Source organism: Bos grunniens, chromosome 15 (genome assembly GCF_055505025.1).
Source record: "Bos grunniens cultivar Pamir isolate PY7600 chromosome 15, Bosgru_T2T1.0, whole genome shotgun sequence".
Classification (NCBI taxonomy): domain Eukaryota; kingdom Metazoa; phylum Chordata; class Mammalia; order Artiodactyla; family Bovidae; genus Bos; species Bos grunniens.
In genome coordinates, this window is record NC_141179.1 from 51,312,917 (window position 1) to 51,327,243 (window position 14,327).

Below are 14,327 nucleotides of genomic sequence, written 5' to 3' on the forward strand. Positions count from 1 at the left end.
CACAGAAACTCAAGAGCCCCCTCAGGCCACCTTTTAGCTTGAGTGATTGGGTTTGGATAGTGGATGCTGAACAGAGAACATAATCCAATCACCAGAACAATCCAGTGATTAAATCACCCAACTTCTACCTCAAACTTGTGCCTACCCCCAACAGCCATCACAGAGCATTTTGCAATCTCCAGTTAACCCCTTCATTGCTTGTGCATATAGTGCTAGTTTTGTATTTAGGCAAAGTCAATAGGCTACTCACAGACTTGAAGTTTTCAAGCCTATACCTAATTTAATGACACAAAACATCACTATGGCTATTCTATATCTTTTTCTCATATTGTTGATACTTCAGAAGGGTAACTGTGTTAAACTGTAGGAAGATATCCATATTTCTGCTCCTAAATTTATAAGATTATTCACCAGAGTCAAATCAACCTCTGGAAACATTTCTTTTTTTTAATTTAAATTTATTTATTTTAATTGGAGGCTAATTACTTTAAAATATTGTATTGGTTTTGCCATACATCAACATGAATCTGCCACGGATGTACACGTGTTCCCCATCCTGAATTCCCCTCCCACCGCCCTCCCCATACCATCCCTCTGGGTCATCCCAGTGCACCAACCCCAAGCATCCTGTTTCCTGCCTCGAACCTGGACTGGCATTTTTCACAAGTTACAAAGAACATTTTTCTTTTTGCCCATTGACATTTTTTAAATTCATAATGATTCTAGAGAGAGTTGATCAAACTCAATGTCCTTTAGCACATCTCAAGTACTGCTCTGAGCACTCCCTCAGTTCAGTTCAGTTCAGTCACTCAATCGTGTCTAATTCTTTGCGACCCCATGAATCATAGCACGCCAGGCCTCCCTGTCCATCACCAACTCCCAGAGTTCACTCAAACTCACATCCATCGAGTCGGTGATGCCATCCAGCCATCTCATCCTCTGTCGTCCCCTTCTCCTCCTGCCCCCAATCCCTCCCAGCATCAGAGTCTTTTCCAATGAGTCAACTCTTTGCATGAGGTGGCCAAAGTATTGGAGTTTCAGTTTGAGCATAAGTCCTTCCAATGAACACACAGGACTGATCTCCCTTAGGATGGACTAGTTGGACCTCCTTGCAGTCCAAGGGATTCTCAACAGTCTTCTCCAACACCACAATTCAAAAGCATCAATTCTTCGGTGCTCAGCTTTCTTCACAGTCCAACTCTCACATCCATACATGATCTCTGGAAAAACCATAGCCTTGACTAGATGGACCTTTGTTGGCAAAGTAATATCTCTGCTTTTTAATATGCTGTCTATAGTTGGTCACAACTTTTCTTCCAAGGAGTAAGTGTCTTTTAATTTCATGGCTGCAATCACCATCTGCAGTGATTTTGAAGCCAAAAAAAAAATAAAGTCTGACGCTGTTTCCACTGTTTCCCCATCTATTTCCCATGAAGTGAGACCAGATGCCATGATCTTAGTTCTCTGAATGTTGAGTTTTAAGCCAACTTTTTCACTCTCCTCTTTCACTTTCATCAAGAGGCTTTTTAGTTCCTCTTCATTTTCTGCCATAAGAGTGGTGTCATCTGCATATCTGAAGTTATTGATATTTCTCCTGGGATTCTTGATTCCAGCTTGTGTTTCTTCCAGTCCAGCATTTCTCATTATGTACTTTGCATAGAAGTTAAATAAGCAGGGTGACGATATACAGCCTTGACGTACTCCTTTTCCTATTTGGAACCAGTCTGTTGTCCCATGTCCAGTTCTAACTGTTGCTTCCTGATATGCATATAGGTTTCTCAAGAAGCAGGTCAGGTGGTCTGGTATTCCCATCTCTTTCAGAATTTTCCACAGTTAATTGTGATCCACACAGTCAAAGGCTTTGGCATGGTCAATAAAGCAGAAATAGGTGTTTTTCTGGAACTCTCTTGCCTTTTTGATGATCCAGTGGATGTTGGCAATTTGATCTCTGGTTCCCTGCCTTTTCTAAAACCAGCTTGAACATCTGGAAGTTCACGGTTCATGTATTGCTGAAACCTGGCTTGGAGAATTTTGAGCATTACTTTACTAGCGTGTGAGATTAGTGCAATTGTGTGGTAGTTTGAGCATTCTTTGGCATTGCCTTTCTTTGGGATTGGAATGAAAACTGACCTTTTCCAGTCCTGTGGCCACTGATGAGTTTTCCAAATTTGCTGGCATATTGAGTTCAGCACTTTCACAGCATCATTTTTCAGGATTTGAAATAGCTCAACTGGAATTCCATCACCTCCACTAGCTTTGTTCGTAGTGATGCTTCCTAAGGCTCACTTGACTTCACATTCCAGGATGTCTGGCTCTAGGTGAATGATCAGGATATAAAACATTTAAGTACTTCTTTTATAACCATATGCATAATTGATTAATCAAATAATAGACAAAAATTTCAAATAAGACACTGACCAGGAAGATGATCCTTGTACTGCAAAAGGGTGCAAGAGAAATAGCTAATTGTTAATTGATTCAATCTGATTGTAAATGTATCTCATCAGGAGAAAAGCAGAAGTGATTAGATCAAATTAACCACTAAATCTCAGCAACACTGTGGCCACCCAGTGAGAGTAATTTTTTTCTGTCTTACACACTATTATTTAATTCCCTACATTTTTATTTAGTTTTTTAACACCAAAAACATTTTTTATTGGGGTATAGCTGATTAAAATGTTGTGACGCTTTCAGGTGAACAGCGAAGGGATTCAGCCATATATATATATATATATATATATATATATATATATATATCCATTCTCCCTCTCCCCTCCAGGCTGACACATAACATTGAACAGAGTTCCAAGTGCTATACAATTGATTTTTGCTGGTTATCTTTTTGAAATATAGCAGTGTGTACACGACGTTCCCAAAGTCCTTAACTATCCCTTCCCCCCTGCCCCCCCCCACCCCAAGAATTCATTTTCTAAGTCTGTGAGTCTCTGTCTGCTTTGTAAGTAAGTTCATTTGTATCATTTCTTTTTAGATTCCAGATATAAGGGATGTCATATGATATTTCTCCTTCTCTATCTGACTTACTTCACTCAGTATGACAATCTCTGTCCATCTATATTGCTGCAAGTGGAATTATTTCATTATTTTTAATGACTGGATAATATTTCATTATATATATGTATATATATTATACACACACACACACACACACGCCCCACATGATCTTTATCTATTCCTCTGTCGATGGACTTTTAGATTGTTTCCATGTCTTGGCTATTGTAAACAGTGCTGCAATGAATATTAGGGTGCGTGTATCTTCTGGGGCCATGTTTTTCTCTGGATATATGCCCAGGATTGGGACTGCAGAGTCATATTGTAGCTCTGGGCTTCCCTTGTGGCTCAGCGGGTAAAAAATCTGCCTGCAGTGCTGGAGACCTGGGTGCAATCCCTGGGTTGGGAAGATACTCTGGAGAAGGGAAGGGCAACCCACTTCAGTATTCTTGCCTGAAAGATTCCATGGACAGAGGAGCCTGGCAGGCTATAGTCCATGGGGTCTCAAAGAGTTGAGGCTGAGCAACTAACACTGTGGTAGCTCTATTTTTAATTTTTAAAGGAACCTCCATACTATTCTCCATAGTGCTGTGCCAATTTACATTCCCACAAACAGTGCAGGAGGGTTCCCTTCTCTTCATACTCTCTCCAGCATTTGTTTGTGGATTTTTTTTTTTTTTTTTTTGATGATAGCCATTCTGACCAGTGTGAGGGAATATCTCATTGTAGTTTTGATTTGCATTTCTCTATTTTTTTTAATTTTTTTTCAATTCATTTATTTTTATTGGAGGCTAATTACTTTACAATATTGTATTGGTTTTGCCATACATCAACATGAATCTGCCACAGGTGTACATGTGTTCCCAATTCTGAATCCCCCTCCCACCTCCCTCCCCATACCATCCCTCTGGGTCATCCCAGGGCACCAGCCCCAAGCATCCTGTATCCTGCATTGAACCTGGACTGGTGATTTGTTTCTTATATGATATTATATATGTTTCAATGGCATTCTTGAACATCTTTCCATGCACCTTTTGGCCATCTGTATGTCCTCTTTGGAGAAATGTCTGTTTCAGTCTTCTGCCCATTTTTTGAGTGAGTTTTTTTGTTTTGATGCTATTAAGTGTCATAAGCTGTTTTTAAATTTTGGAGACTAATCCCTTATCAGTCACATCATTTGCAAATATGTTTCCCAGTCTTTGGATTGTCTTTTTGTTTTGTTTATTGTTTCCTTTGCTGTGCAAAAGCCTTTAAGTATGTCCCATTTATTTTTGCTTTTATTTCCATTATTCTAGGAGATGGGTTGAAAAAGATGCTGGTGTGATTTATGTCAGAGAGTGTTCTGCCTATGCTTTGCTATAAAAGTTTTATAGTGTCGGTCTAACACTTAGGTCTTTAAACCGTTTTGAGCTTATTTTTGTGTATGGAGTTAAAGAATGATCTATTTCATTTTTTTTACATGTAGCCTTCCAGTTTTCCCTGCATCATTTGTTGAAGCAACCATCTTTCCAATATTATGTCGTCTTGCCTCCTTTGTCATAGATTAACTGACTATAGGTGTATGGGCTTATTTCTGGGTTTTCTATCCTGTTCCATTGATCTACATTTCTATTTTTTGTGCCAGTATCATACTGTTTTGATTCCTGTAGCTTTATAGTACAATGGGCACCCAATGGAGGTTTTTAATACCTAGATCTGGCCCTGTGGTTTTGCAAAGTGAATGAAAGATGGAACTGACCAGAATTTTACAGTTATCTCAGGGATCAGCTCAACTAGATGAACTATAAAATGTTACAATGCTGCAGTGAACTGTTCATGATTTGCTCAAAAGTCTATTTTAAAATTTTTAACTGACAGTCAATGCAACTTTACCTATAACTGTAATATTGTTGCACTAAGATACAGTTGGATATTCTTGAAATGAAACTGTAAATCATAAGATTGTGCAAATTTAGCCCTATAATTTACAAAACTTTTCACCAGTACAAAAGTCACATTCTGGACTACATCCCTGCTGATCATTTATTAGTGTTTCAGCAATACAGAATTTTCTGTATTTCATATTTGGAAGGAGAACCAAAATCTTCTTGGTATTGGTAAGAAAGTGCTCCAAAATGGAACCAAGAGGCCAATGCAGGAGTAGGACTTCTCCATGTCTCAGTCTAGACTAAGTCTGGTGAACTCATGCAGAACATCTGCCAGATACTCAAGATACTTATTGGATCCTTGCCCTAAAAAGAACTTGTGAAAGCAAATCCACCTGTTGGTAATGACCATGAAATATCTCATGATATGTTAAGGACAAATATTGATAATTTCTTTTTTTAATTTTTTTTTTATTGAAGTATATACGCTGAGAGAAGGAAATGGCAACCCTCTGTTCTTGCCTGGTGAATCCCATGGACAAAGGAGCCTGTTGGGGAGTCCATGGGGTTGCAAAGAATTGGACAGGACTTAGCAACTAAACAACATAATTCATTTATAATGTTGTGCCAATCTGCTGTATAAAGTGACTCAGTAATACACATATACACATTTTTATATTCTTTTCCACTATGGTTTATCACAGGACATTCAATAGAGTTTCCTGTGCTAATCATTAGGACTTTGTTGTTTATCCATTCTAAATGTAATAGTTTTCATCACCAATTCCAAATTCCCAGTCCATCCCTCTCCCTTCCCCCTTCCCCTAAGCACACACATCTGTTCTCTATGACTAGGAGTCTGCTTCTGTTTTGTAGATATGTTCATTTCTGTCACACTTTAGATTCCACCTGTAAGTGATACCACATTTATCTTTCACTTTGACTTACTTCACTTAGTATGAAGCTCTCTAGCTGCATCCATGTTGCTGTAAATGGCATTTTTCCTTATTTTTAATGGCTGAGTAGTATTCAATTGTGTATACATCCACATCTTCTTTATCCATTCATCTGTCAGTGGGCATTTAGTTTGTTTCCATGTTTTGGCTGTTGTGGACAGTGCAGCTATGAATATAGAGATGCACGTATTGATGTATTGTTATATTGTTAATTATAGTTTTGTCTGGGTATATTCCCAGGAGTAGGAGTGCAAGAAAACCAGGAATTGGTGAAAGCTTCTGCCTACTTTCAAACTTTCAAATACAGCTTTATGTGAGCATTTGCACCTACTGTGCTGTGCTTAGTCGCTCAGTTGTGTCTAACTCTTTGTGACCCCATGATCTATAGCCTGCCAGGCTCCTCTGTCTATGGGGATTCTCCAGGCAAGAATGTTGGAGTGGGTTGCCATGCCCTCCTCCAGGGGTCTTTCCAACCCAGGGATCAAATCCAGGTCTCCTGCATTGCAGACTGATTCTTTACCATCTGAGCCACTGGGAAGCCCAAGAGTACTGGAGTGGGTAGCCTATCCCTTCTCCAGAGGATCATCCTGACCCAGGAATTGAACCAGCTGAGATACCCAGGAAGCCCAAGTATTTGCATACAGAAATGCAATACATTTAAAATTATTTTCATTTTCATATATCTTAATTTTTAAGTGAATGTTATATACTTGAAAGTGAAAAGTGAAAGTGAAGTGGCTCAGTCATGTCTGACTCTTTGCGACCCCATAGACTATAGCCTACCAGGCTCCTCTGTCCGTGGGATTTTCCAGGCAATTGTACTGGAGTGGATTGCCATTTCCTTCTCCAGGGGCTCTTCCCAACCCAGGGCTCGAACTCAAGTCTCCCGCATTGTAGACAGACGCTTTATGATCTGAGCCACTAGGGAAGTTCAGAAACAAAAAGGACAGATAAACATATGACTTTATACTTCTACAGGGACAAAAATCTATGAAGCAACACATTATCTTTTAATGCTTCTCTTAAGCGAGGTGGTTGTGAATTGCTAATTCTCTGAAATCATTATACCCTCTAAAGCATTGCTTCTCCAAGTGTATTCTCCAGACCACTAGCTTTAGCATCAAGTAGAAACTCGAGGTGGAGAAGGCGATGGCACCCCACTTCAGTACTCTTGCCTGGAAAAATCCCATGGATGGAGGAACCTGGTGGGCTGCAGTCCACGGGGTCGCTAAGAGTCGGACACGGCTTCCCTTTCACTTTTCACTTTCATGCATTGGAGAAGGAAATGGCAACCCACTCCAGTGTTCTTGCCCGGAGAATCCCAGGGACGGGGAAGCCTGGTGGGCTGCCATCTATGGGGTCGCATAGAGTCGGACACGACTGAAGCGACTTAGCAGCAGCAGCAGCAGAAACTTGAGGAAAATGTAAATATGGACCCCAGACCCACTGAGTCAGATACTCTGGGGGAGAAGCCAAAATCTATGTTATGACAATCCCCCCAGGTGATTCTATGCCCACCAATGCTTGCGGACAACTGCCTGAGGCAGACAATTCCGAAAATACAAAGTCCCATCTTTTATTTCTTAGGTACACGACTATACATTAGAAGCTTCTGGGGAGTTTTAACAATTGTTAGATTCAGAGAAATTTTAATTCCTGGTGTCTGGTGGTGGGAACTAGGTAGCAATAGTTCCTCAAACTAGCCAGGTGGATCTAACATTCAAATTTGAGACTCATTTACCTTAAGCTGCTGCTGCTGCTACTAAGTCGCTTCAGTCGTGTCCGACTCTGTGCGACCCCATAAGACGGCAGCCAACCAGGCTCCCCCATCCATGGGATTCTCCAGGCAAGAACACTGGAGTGGGTTGCCATAAGCAATGTTACTCAAATCACCTGTATTCAAATAACCTAGCAGGTTATTTTAGGATCATCCTAACATGCAATTTCTGATTTATTAATCCAAAGTGAGATCCAAGAGTATACACTTCCAACAAACTCCCAGAGGATGCCAAAGCAGCTAGACTGAGAACCTACTTTGAACCCTAAAGCACTGAAAGTTGTACAAAAGGAAGTCAATACCAGGACGCTTCAGGTCTGAGGGTTAATGGGCTTTCAAATTCGGTATCTTAAAGGAAATGTCTTCCATTCCCAAACTTTGCATACCTGATGTGCCCTCAAGTCTCTGCTGCTCCTCTGCCCCATTCCACTCGAGAATCTAAACAGATAGGGAAAGGAAGACTACCTGCAAAACACACATCTGATCAAGAGTAACTCGTGCTTAAATACTTTAATGGCTTCCTTGTTTAGTGAAAAATGAAAATGGTTCTAATCTTACCTGTTAGAAAGACATGCTGAGGATCTTTTAGTCCTTTCAGTTCCTTGAAGGTAGCAGGCTCTATCTAGCCTCAGTATCTTTGCACAAACTGTGTTCTCTCCCTTCAAAGTTCTCTGTTTCAACCTCCATCTACAAACACCTTCTAAGTAATCTATTCAGCTGTTAGATCAAGCCTAAACTCATTTCCATCAAAGAACCCTATGTTCCCTCCCAGTCTCACATGGCTTTTCCTTTGAGATCCTGAAGAACTCAAAAGTGCCTACACTTATATGAAAGCTGATTGTTATTTTAATTCCTCAATGGATTGAAATATCTGGAAGATAGGGATTGTAAGTGCTTAGGCTTACTTCCTTCCCTGGTGGCTCATTGGTAAAGAATCCACCTGCCAATGCAGGAGACCTGGGTGTGATCTCTGGGTTGGGAATATCTCCTGGAGGAGGAAATGGCAACCCACTCCAGTATTCTCACCTGGGAAATCCAATGAACAGTGGAGCCTGGAGGGCTACAGTCGATGGGGTCAAAAAGAGTCGAACACAACTGAGCATGCATGCATCTTACCTAGCACCCAGCATAATGTCAAGTTCATAAAGTCATCCAATAAATATTTGTTGAATTGATTGATTAAAAGCAAGTTTTTTCTAATTCTAATAAGCTGAAATAGCACATACATACTTCTTAGCAAAAATTTGAAATAGATTTTGTACTAAAACCTATTTACTTAAGAATCTCTTTTTGTAATGGGAAATGTAGCAGCAGGAATTGATCAAATGCTTATAATAATTTGACACATCGCTGACACCTCCAGTGTCCAAATTTTGAGCCTACTTAATTTGAATCTAAGTACACACACCAAATCCTAAGTATGAAATCACCATAATTTTACTTTCTTTATTCAAAGTCAGATCATGACTTATTAACATTCTCAAACAGCCACTATGAACATCAGTTAATGTCTAAATATCCAGTGTGAATAGTGCTGTTGTTGTTTAGTCACTAAGTCGTGTCTGTTTTCAACCCCATGGGAGCCCACCAGGCTCCTCTGTCCATGGGATTTCCCAGGCAAGAATACTGGAGTGTGTTGCTATTTCCTTCTCCAGGGGATTTTCCCAATCCAGGGATCAAACCCACATCTCCCGCATTACAGGTAGATTCTTTACAACTCAGCCGCCCTCCTCTACCTGCTTAAGGTCTCTGCCTGAGCCTAAACATTAAACTGACAGGAGACAGATGAAGCAGACAGAAAAGTGTACAAGATTTATTCAATATTTACCTGTGTATGAGGACCTTCACAACAGAATGAAGCCCTAAATAAGTGACCAGACCAAAAAGCTCTTATATTTTAAGACAAAGAAATAAAAATAACTTTGTGATGAAGTGTCAAGACACAGGGCTTTGAGTGAGGCACAGTAAGTTGTGGGTAAGTGACTAGAGAATATATGGTACAGGAGGCAGGAAGAAGGGGAGATAAGAATTATTTTATCAAACTTGTTTTTTCAGACCCATTTCAGCATGGCTTCCCAGTCTCTGCAAACAAGGACAGTCTTCTGCTGCTGCTACAGGGAGGTCACCTTTCTCCTGGGAAATTGTATGACCTGTTTTTAAGTAGAAAACGTGGTCAGAGAGCCTCCCTGTCATTCACGGTTTTCCAAGCACCCCTGGAAAAGGGAAAGGCTACCCATTCCAGTAGTCTGGCCTGGAGAATTGCATGGACTGTACAGTCCATGGGGTCGCAGAGTCAGACATGACTGAGCGACTTTTACTTTCACTGTCTTTTTCACTCCAAATAATCATTATTCCAAAGTGACCTATTTGGGAATGGCAAGTCCTGAGCGCCTTCATATTCAAGGCCTTTCCTGGGTCACCTTACCTGTCCCTTAAGGACCCTCTCTTACCCCTCATATTCTACTTCTCAGACTGCCTACTTGCTATTTCTAAGTCCTTTGACCTGGGAAACTCTTGTTACTGGTCAACATTCAGCACAGGAATCAGCTCCTATAGGACCACTCCTCTTACTTCCAGCTGGGCAAAGTGACCGTCCTTTGTCTCACAATGTTCCACAGTGTTGTCTACATAATTTATCACAAGGCATTTTAATTGCTAGCTTTTTTGTCTGCTCTAATGTATGGCCTTCCTAAGAGAGGGGGAATATGATATTTATTTCTGTATCTCCAGATTTTAGCTTAGATCTGGTAAGTTATGAAGTGGGCATCCATTAATATTTGTTGAGTCACTCTTTTTATTTACAGCTTTTAGTTTATTTGTTTAGGGTGTGGTTATTGAGAAATATGGGCTTTCCTGGTGGCTCAGACAGTAAAGAATTTGCCTGCAATGCAGGAGGCCCAGGTTCGATCCCTGGGTCAGGAAGATCCACTGGAGAAAGGAATGACTACCCCCTCCAATATCCTTGCCTGGGAGATCCCATGGACAGAGGAGCCTGGCAGGCTAAGAGTCCATGAGGTCACAAAGAGCTGGACATGACTGAGTGGCTAACACTACCACGACTAGACTATTAGAAATATATGTCTAAATATGTGGTAATCCTGAGAGTGTTTTTATATAAAAGGCTTGAATCCATTTATACAGTTAACCCTTTCCATACCTGTGGTAGTTTGGGTAGCTTGTGTTGTTTATAAGCGAGTAGCTGGGGCAGGGAGGTGGGATGACATTTGGGTTTGTGGACACTATTGAGGCTGAAATACAAATTCGAAGGCCCAGAGAAGGTGAAGGGAAAATTCACATATGAGACAACTTCTTAAAGCACTTTTCTTGGGTGTTACTCTGGATGGCCACTTCACCCTGAACTTATGGCCATTTTTGTCTTTGTCCTGCCTTTGTGTTACATGCAAAGAGACTTTGTGGGAGTTGTGTAAGCTCCATCTCTATGGAATGTGTTTCCTGGGCACAATTATATCAGTTCTTTCAAAGGGAATGGTGTAGCCTTGGGTTCATGCAATGGTTCTGGTCATATTACCTGTGTGTCTAGCATAGACTCTATTCTATCTTCTAATATAACATGCTGCTGAAGAAGGAACCGGGAATAATGCATGTTGTAGTTCCTAGATTCAGGAGTTGTTTACAATCAGGCAGCTCAATAGACTGTCATGGGTTTCCCTTGCCCAAGAGTCAGTGTCATACCAGTGTACTCTCCTTGCTTAAAAATAGGAACCACATTTCCTGTGTTCACAACCAGTGCTCTACAGGCATTTCTCCTTTTCTTTTCCGATATTAACACTTACTCTTGGGATTCACAACTTACAGATGTAAGTTATGGACAAGTTAGATAATGGCACACACAAAAATGCTTTCACTAATATTTCACTTTTTCTAAACGTACAACTACATAAATGTCTGCCTATATTTATGAGCAGGCTTCCCAGGTGGCTTAGTGGTAAAGAACCCATCTGTCAAAGCAGGTAATGCAGAAGATGCAGGCTCAACCCCTGGGTCAGGAAAATCTCATGGAGAAGGAAATGGCAACCCACTCCAGTATTCTTGCCTGGAGAATCTCATGGATAACAGCAGCCTGGCAGGCTCCTCTGTGGGATTGCAAATGCCAGACACAACTAAATATGTATGCACATATTTATGGATATGTTCATTTTTAATCATCTTAATACCAAATTATTTACCTATCTAGTGGCTGTGTTTAGGGGAACTCTTTTTGTTCCTTCATCATTTAGCTATAATTTACCAATATAAAGTTAATACTTCTAAGGCATACAATGTATTATTTTGATACATTTATTTTGACATGATTAAGAAATCAAGCCAATTAACATATTCTATACCCTTAACTACAATTTATGTCTGTATGTGGTGAGAAAACTTAAGATCAAACCACTTAAAATTTCAAATATATAATATAATTACAATGCTATCCATTATATCTCTAGAAGTTATTCATCTTGCATAACTGACAAAGGTACCCTTTGTATGTGATTGTCCAGGGATGTCACAAGATGTCTCAAAGGGTGAGAAACTCAGTGAGGAATAGTTGAACAAATTTAAAACCAGAACACTGTATTTATTTCATCTATTACCAAGTCAAGACAGAGACATGAAAGATAAATGGCTTTGGAAATTCACAGGCTCTGTATAAGACATAGCATGCTCAGTCAAACATGGTATTACTTTCTCTGTTGATCTGACTGCACAAGATGTAAGTCCCAGAACCTTCTTGGAGAACTTCCACTGGAATAGAATTCACTGTTTCCTAGTATCCAGTTTACCACTAGGGTTTCCACCCACCAATTCTACAGCTCACATCATGGATACCTACAAAAGCTGAAAATTCTGTTCATCCTCCAAAGTTATCTTTGCCTTGGAATAAATATGTGAGTCACCTGCTCCAGATTTGCTTAGTCTTGATCCCATTAATGATGGGGTTCAGCATAAGTGGAGCCAGAATGTAGACATTAGTCAACAAGATGTGGATATGAGGTGGAATGTACCGACCAAACCTCTGAGTCAGGGTTGTGAAGATTCCAGGCCCATAAAAGAGAATGATGATGCAGACATGGGAGCCACACATGTTGAGAGCCTTGTGACAAACATCTTGGGAAGGGATGTGGAAGAAAGCATGGAGAATCAGAATGTAGGAAACAAAAAATTAATAGTACATCTAAGACCACTGTTGACATTATGACAGAGTCCATTCCAGATGTTCACTCTAATGTCATTACAAGCATATTTGGCCAATTCAGGTGTGTGGGATGACATTATTTTGACAGGAAGTCGATCTTTTCAAAAGAAATATCTTGGGAAAAAATCATACAGTAACTTCTCAGAAAGATGATAACACCAATTTTCCCAATCAATGTATGTGTAAGAATAGTGGCATATCTCACAGGGTAGCATATGGCAATGTAGCAGTCAAATGCCTTCACCAGAAAAATCCCTGACTCAGAATGAAGGTGAAATGGATGAAGAAAAGCTGGGTGATGCAGCAATCAAGGGAGCTCTCCTCAACACCGAACCAGAAGATAGCCAAGACCTGAGGGACTGTGCATGTGGAGAGGACAATGTCTGCTCCAGACAGCATGCAGAGGAAGAGGTACATGGGGTCATGGAGGTGCCATTCCATGAAGATAATGAAAATCAGTAGGCTGTTCCCAAGCAGGGTGATGACAGAAAATGAAGAAGGGGTTGGAGATCCACATGTGCTGCTCATCAAGGCCAGGGTTGCCCAGCAAGCAAAAGGCTGTGTGGCTAACAATAGTGTGGTTTAAAGAAAGCATATATGTGGAGACTACCAGAGACATCACCTCAAACTCTCAGACAGGATGAAAATTCAGATTTTCCTGGAATATTCTTTGTGAAGTCACGAAGACTTTTGACATATATCACACATTTCATCTGTGAACATGTAAAAAAGAAACATGAAAAGCTAGTAGGGTATATTCTGTGCCTCAGTGAGTGATAGTCTAACTAAAAGTTATTCCCATCTCCAGAGTATGGAGAGATGAGAACTCTTCTACACTGCTGGTGCGAATGTAAGTTTGTGCAACTGCTATGGAGAACAGAATGGATATTCCTTCCAAAAGCTAAAAATAAAGCTATCACATAACCCTGCAATCCTATTCCTGGGCATATATCTGGAGAAAAAACACCATCTGAAAGGATACATGCACTCCAATATTCATTGCAGCACTGTTTACAATAGCCAAAACATGGAAGCAACCTAAATGTCCATCAATAGAGGAATGGATAAAGAAGATATTGTACATATATGCAATGGAATATTACTCAGCTATTTAAAAGAATGAAATAATGCCACTTACAGCACATGGATGGATTGGATTGTCATACTAAGTGAAGTAAGTTGGACAGAGAAGGAAAAATAAAACATGGTATCCTGTATATGCATAATCTTAAAAGAAATGATACAAATGAACTTATTTACAGAACAGAAACAGATTCCCAGATTACAGAATGAATTTACGGTTGCCAGGGAGAAAGGGAACTATCACATTGTTAATCAGCTGTGAAAGGAAAGTGAAAGTGAAAGTCTCTCTGTCATGTCTTACTCTTTGTGACCCCACGAATTATACTGTCCTTGGAATTCTCCAGGCCAGAATACCAGAGTAAGTAGCCTTTCCCTTCTCCAGGGGATCTTCCCAACCCAAGGATCAAACCCAGGTCTCCGGCAAAACCAACTTTGTA

The 14,327-nt window shown here is 40.3% G+C and overlaps 1 pseudogene; it reads right to left on the reverse strand.

Annotated features, from left to right (window-relative positions):
* Positions 1–12,504: 12,504 nt before the first annotated feature.
* Positions 12,505–13,402, reverse strand: LOC147358172 (olfactory receptor 52B4-like; annotated as a pseudogene).
* Between the last annotated feature and the right edge of the window lie 925 nt (positions 13,403–14,327).